Source organism: Stenella coeruleoalba (assembly GCF_951394435.1).
Source record: "Stenella coeruleoalba genome assembly, chromosome: 5".
NCBI lineage: Eukaryota > Metazoa > Chordata > Mammalia > Artiodactyla > Delphinidae > Stenella > Stenella coeruleoalba.
Genome location: NC_137150.1, coordinates 3,213,996 through 3,220,261, shown reverse-complemented (window position 1 = coordinate 3,220,261; position 6,266 = coordinate 3,213,996). Strand labels below are relative to the sequence as shown.

Below are 6,266 nucleotides of genomic sequence, written 5' to 3'. Positions count from 1 at the left end.
CTCTAAGTCGCCCGTTCCCTAGTCGCTCAAACTCAGTAACAACTTACTGCAAACGCCCCCTCTTCCCCCTGGACTTTATCCGCAGCAACACTAGGCAGAGGCGGCTGCGCAGCCGCAGTCCCGGGCTCTCCTCCCCTGTGGAAGTCGGTGACCTGCAGAGCGTGGTGCGTCACTTCCGGCGACGGCGTCCGGGGGTGTGTTCCGCACCCTCTCCTTCCGCTTCTGCCAGGACTGGAGGGCCCCGGATAAACGTGGCCCCGAGTTGCTCGCGGCCGCCGCCTTCGAGGCTCCACGAGGACTACACCCACTTCGGGGGTGTAAGCACAGCCGAGGGGCGCGCTTGTGCGAGCAGCTAGTATTGCTCCATCTCATGTCTGTTGGAAAAGTGACGTGTGAGTATTTCCCCTCAGCTTCCGTACTGCCCACTTGATACCCACAGTGGGCATCTCGGGATGCGCCAGACCCTACCTGTCCCAGCATGAACTCGTGGTTTCCCCAGCGCAAACCTGGGCCTGTGCTCGCCTGTGCTCCTCATGTCTGCAAAGGGGAGAACCATCCATCCATGCGTTTTTTTTTTTCTTCAATTTTTATTTTGTATTGGGCCATAGTTGATTTACATCTGTCCATTCTTGACACCTTCCTTTCTGTCACCCTCAGCATCCAGTCCACTATCAACTCATGTCCATCTTACCTTCCAAATACACCTTTTATAAGCCTCCTCTGTATTTTCGTTGTGACCATTCTAGACCAAGCTATTCACAGCTTTTGTGAGGACTACACTGCCACTGCCCACATTCTGTTTATCCCCGACCCAAGACTGCTTTCTTAAAAAAAATTAATTAATTAATTTATTTTTGGCTGCATTGGGTCACTGTTGCTGCCCGCGGGCTTTCTCTAGTTGTGGTGAGCATGGGCTACTCTTCGTTGTGGTGTGCGGGCTTCTCATTGCGGTGGCTTCTCTTGTTGTGGAGCACGGGCTCTAGGCGTGCGGGCTTCAGTAGTTGTGGCTCGCGGGCTCTAGAGCGCAGGCTCCGTAGTTGTGGAGCACGGGCTTAGTTGCTCTGCGGCATGTGGGATCTTCCCGGACCAGGGATCAAACCCGTGTCCCTTGCATTGGCAGGCGGATTCGTAACCACTGCGCCACCAGGGAAGTCCCCAAGACTGCTTTTTAACCAATCCACTTTTCTGCCTTGCAGCTACACTTGATCTATCCAAAGCCTCCTAAACCAATGCCCACTCTTTGAGTTCTCGTAACAGAGAGTAGCACTTTTTAGTAGCTTTTGCCATAGTAGTAATTTTTATTTATCTGTGTGATTCTTTTTTTTTTTTTTTTTTGCGGTACGTGTCCCTCTCACTGTTGTGGCCTCCCCCGCCGCGGAGCACAGGCTCCGGACGCGCCGGCCCAGCGGCCACGGCTCACGGGACCAGCCGCTCTGCGGCATGTGGGATCCTCCCGGACCAGGGCATGAACCCGCGTCCCTTGCATCAGCAGGCAGACTCTCAACCACTGCGCCACCAGGGAAGCCCTGTGTGATTCTTTTTTAAAAAAATTTTTATTGCAGTATAGTTGATTTACAATGTTGTGTTAGTTTCAGGTGTACAGCAAAGTGAATTAAGTTATACATATACATCTATCCACTCTGTTTTTAGATTCTTTTCCCATATGGGTCATTACAGAATATTGAGTTCCCTGTGTTATACAGTAGGTCCTTATTAATTATCTATTTTATATATAGTAATGTGTATGTGTCAATCTCAATCTCCCAATTTATCCCTTCCCCCCTGGTAACCATAAGTTTGTTTTCTACATCTGTTACTCTATTTCTGTTTTGTAAATAAGTTCATTCTTACCATTTTTTAATAGTCCACGTATAAGTGATATCATATGATTTTTGTCTTTCTCTCTGACTTCTATCTGTGTGATTCTTTGAGTTAATTTCTGTTTTCTCACCTGTTAGCTCTATGAGAACAGGAAATGTCTTTTTTTGATGCTTATCACTAGATCTTCAATAAGCCTTTGTGTCCAACATAAATGTTTCGTGAATGAGTGCCTAGTTGTCCCTGAAATATTTCTTGAATAATCCTTTTCTCTATTGACTTTAAATACTTTTTCCCTCATCCAGAAGATAGTTATCAGTTTGTCAAATTTCATTAAAAAAATCATATTGGGACTTTGGGTGAATTTGCACTGAGAATTTTTGGATGAATTTGGAAAGGAAATGACATCTTTACAAGAATGAGCGTTCACATCCAGGGACATGGAATGGATTTCTCTTTATTCAGGCTACTTTTTAAATTCTGGACTACATTTGTATAGTTTTATTCATATAAGTCTTGTATATTTCTTTTCAAGTAAACTCTTAGACATTTAGTAATTTCTGTTGCTACAGTGAATGGAATTTTAAAAAATTACAGTTTCTAAGTGCTTATTGCTGGTATAAAAGAACGTGTTGTTTTTTACATTTATTTTTTATTGAAGTATAATTGATTTACAATTTGTGTTAGTTTCTGGTGTACAGCAAAATGATTCAGTTATACATATATATATACTCTTTTTCATATTCTTTTCCATTATGGCTTATAACAGGATATTGAACATAGTGCTATAGAGTAGGACCTTGTTGTTTATCCATTCTATATGTAATAGTTTGCATCTGCTAATACCGAACTCCCAATGCATCTCTCCCCCACCCAGCCCTCCCCTGTGGCAACCACAAGTCTGTTCTGTGTCTGTGAGTCTGTTTCTGTTTCGTAGATAAGTTCATTTGTGTCATATTTTAGATTCCACATGTACGTGCCATCATATGGTATTTGTCTTTCTCCTTCTGACTTACTTCACTTAGTCTGATAATCTCCAAGTCCAACCATGTTGCTGCAAATGGCATTATCTCATTCTTTTTTATGGCTGAGTAATATTCCATTGTATATATGTACCACATCTTCTTTATCCATTCATCTGTCATTGGACATTTAGGTTGTTTCCATGTCTTGGCTATTGTACATAGTGCTGCTATGAACACGGGGGTGCGTGTATCTTTTAGAATTAAGTTTTGTCCAGATATATGTCCAGGAGTGGGATTGCTGGATCATATGGCAATTCTATTTTTAGTTTTTTGAAGAACCTTCTTACTGTTTTCCATAGTGGCTGCACCAATTTACCTTCCCACCAACAGTGTAGGAGGGTTCCCTTTTCTCCAAGAACATGTTTGGGTTTTTTTATATGTTTTTTATTTAACTGGCTAACTTACTGAATTCTTTTTTCATGGTTTTTTAGCTGCTGTGTTTAGGTTTTCTAGGTTGCTTTCTGGAGTATTTTCTTCTAGATTTTCTATCATTGCCTCTTTATTGCCATTGTTTGTACATTTTGTGTTATTCCTTGTCTTGTTAAATTGGCTACCACCTCCGTCCACAGAATGTTTAAAAATAGTGGGGGTAAGGGAAGCGAGCTACAGCATGGTAGATATTTCTTGATGTAGTGAAGCTTATAATGTAGACAATGGAGGGATACTGTCCCCTTTTCACCTCTTTCTTTTTTTCAACTTCTTCTCTGATATCTCTTCCTTTTTGTTGTCTTACTACTGTGAATTTTTCCTGGTTTGCCAGGGATTTCCCCAGTTTTAGCACTAAAAGTTCCATGATCTGGGAAATCCCTCAGTCCCAGGCAAACGTTTGATCTTCCTAGCTCTTAGCTCGTGTCATTTCTAAACCCTAGCCTGAGACAAAGACTTGATGCAGGTAGTTTATTTGGGAGATACTGCCAAGAGGCAGAGGTGAAGGGCCAGGGTGAGCAAGTGAAGAAGGGAAAAGCTGCATTAATGAGGTCAGTGGTGAGAGCAGCTGGGACGTGGTCCTACCTGGAGCATTCTGACTAGCGTTTCAAATGCCTCTCCGAAGGATCTGCCTGAGGAGTGGCTGGAAGAGTGTTTCTCCGTCAGCTCCTGTCCCCAGTAGTTGAGGCTTGCCTGGGGATTGGTAACGGCCCCACGGGAGTGCTTGATGAAGCCTCTGGGGTTTGGAATATTGGAGTCCCAGAGCTTGCTTGAGGCCAGACACTGTCTGTGTGAGGCGGGGAGAAGCGCACAAAGGTCTGAAATGAAAGGGAGGCCGAGAGCACGAGCTGGGGTGCTGGAGGTGCCTGTACACGCGCTAACCTTGGGGTGTGTCTTGTGTGTGAGAGATGGGCCCCAAGATGTCCTCTGAGAGTGGAGCACAGAAAAATAGGCGTCTGACTTGCCCACTCCAGCCTGTCGGCTTTCTGTTAATCGAAGTGTGATTTAGATGGACGAGGTCCTCACCTTGAGGCCTCTCATAGGCTGATGCATTGCTTCCTTTCCTCTCCTCTGCAGGATGCAAGTAAATGTGTACAAGTATATTGAGAGGCAGAGTAAATTTTTGTCCAGAGAGGGCAAACTAAATAATTGTGAAAGATGAGACGTGTGAAATTGAAGTGCAATAGACAGTGTCATTAATTAACTTGAGATTGAACTTGAAGGAATGACGTGAATGCAGGTGTGTGCCAGCGTAGCCATTGATCGGAGCCTGGGCTTGTTTTAAAGGGAAGGTGATGATGTTCCAGCTGGCCCAGAAGAAGAGCAGTTCATAATTGGGTTGCCTTGATGCTACCCTCCAGGCTCTGTTGCGTTGAAAAAAGGCAATGGTACCTTTTTTTTTTTTTTAAATAAAGAACCTTTGTTTATTCCATTCATTATTAAAAATTAAATTTATTTCATCACCAAAGTTAAGAAAGTCAAATAGGACACAGAGTCTTAAATAATGATTCCCTGTCTTATCCAACCCCCTGCTCCTGCTTCCGGAGGGAGCCGCTTTCTGTGGTTGCTTCTGGGGTTCCTAGATATTCATGTTCCTAAGTACTCTCTTGATTCATTTGTCTCTTGATTAGTCAGTTGTGGTCATTCACTTATTGATTTACTGAGTCCCTCTTAGGGGAGATGAGCATTTAGCCTGGAGAGCTAATTACTCCCATCCCATCCTGTGGTCCAGCTACTCTGCTTTCCTGTTCTCCAGACACAGTCTAGGCAGCATTTCCGGTTATAGTAATATCAGTGTTTACATGCCTATGCAAGTACTGTTTACATGTACATATTGTTTACCGCTACACCAAGTACTGCACTAAGATTACACTTCCTTTCGTTTTACTTTTTCCAGAGTTGTTAATTGCATCAGTTTATTTTGCTCAGTTTTCTCCGTACCTGTTGCTAATCTGTCCCACACCCTGCAGCAGATAACCCGCTAATCCCAGCCCTCCCTCCTGGAGCCCTCCACCTTTCTGCTCGAGCCTGGACTCTGTCCTCCTGGGACTTCTTTTTGTTTGGAAGGAGTCCCCCTTCTCTTCTCTCTTGGGTCCTCTGTTTCCCAGATTCTGTGCCTTCCTCTGCCTTGAGTGTTTTCTTCCATTTCTCTCCAGAAGCTTTTATAATCTCTTCATTATTCCTGGTGTTCTGAAATTCCACAGTGATGTATTGTGGGGTGTATCTTTTTTCATTTATTGGGCTGGGTTATAAATAGCAGTCTTCTATCAAAAGATTCACATGTTCCAGTTCTGGAAGTTTTCTTTTTTTTCTTTTTTAATTTCTTTCTCCCATTTTTTCCCTTGTCTTCATCTCTGGAACTCCATATATTTGGGTGGTGAGCCTCACAGATTAAGCCTGTAATTCTTTTACTCCTTTCTTTCCTTTTTGTTCATTTTATTTCCTTTCCTTTTATGTATCATCTAGGCAATCTCCCTGGTGGACTTTTCTAACCCTCCTATCAAATTTTCAATTTTGACTATTGTAGTTTCAGTTTCCAAGGGCCCTTTCTCTTTCTTGTTCTTTGTTGCTCTTGAAAAATCACGGCCTGCCTTTGGTTTATGGACGTGACAGTGTCTCTTCTGACTCTGTGTGTATCATTTTACGTTTCCTTTTTTACAAGTTGCTTTTCTAATGTCCTGCGTAGCTCAGTTTCTTCCAGTTTCTTTTTCTCTATCTTTGCTTTGCTCTCTGCATTGTGTGTTCGGGGCTTCCTTTAAATGTTAGGCACTGTGGAGCCAGGGATCTGTTAGAAAGAAGAGCAAAGCACTGCAAACTGGTAGGGAGACCTGTGTGCTGGGGGAAACGTGTTCCTTGGTGGCCTCCTTTGTAGGGTGATGGGGGCGAGCTAGCTTTCCCACTAGGAGATGCTGAGATTGTCCTACGTGTATGGCTTTTCTCTGGAGGTGTCCAGTTTCTCCTGAGAAGGCTCTTTCTACCCTGGCTTTGGACGCTCTC

The 6,266-nt window shown here is 43.7% G+C and overlaps 1 long non-coding RNA gene across 1 annotated transcript in view; it reads left to right on the top strand.

The window, feature by feature from the left end:
* The first annotated feature begins 233 nt into the window (after positions 1–233).
* LOC307187256 overlaps positions 234–6,266 on the top strand; it is a 115,875-nt gene continuing 109,842 nt past the window's right edge. Inside the window, exon 1 of the long non-coding RNA XR_013828561.1 lies at positions 234–392. This is a non-coding gene — a long non-coding RNA (uncharacterized lncRNA). The remainder of the gene's footprint in view (positions 393–6,266) is intronic.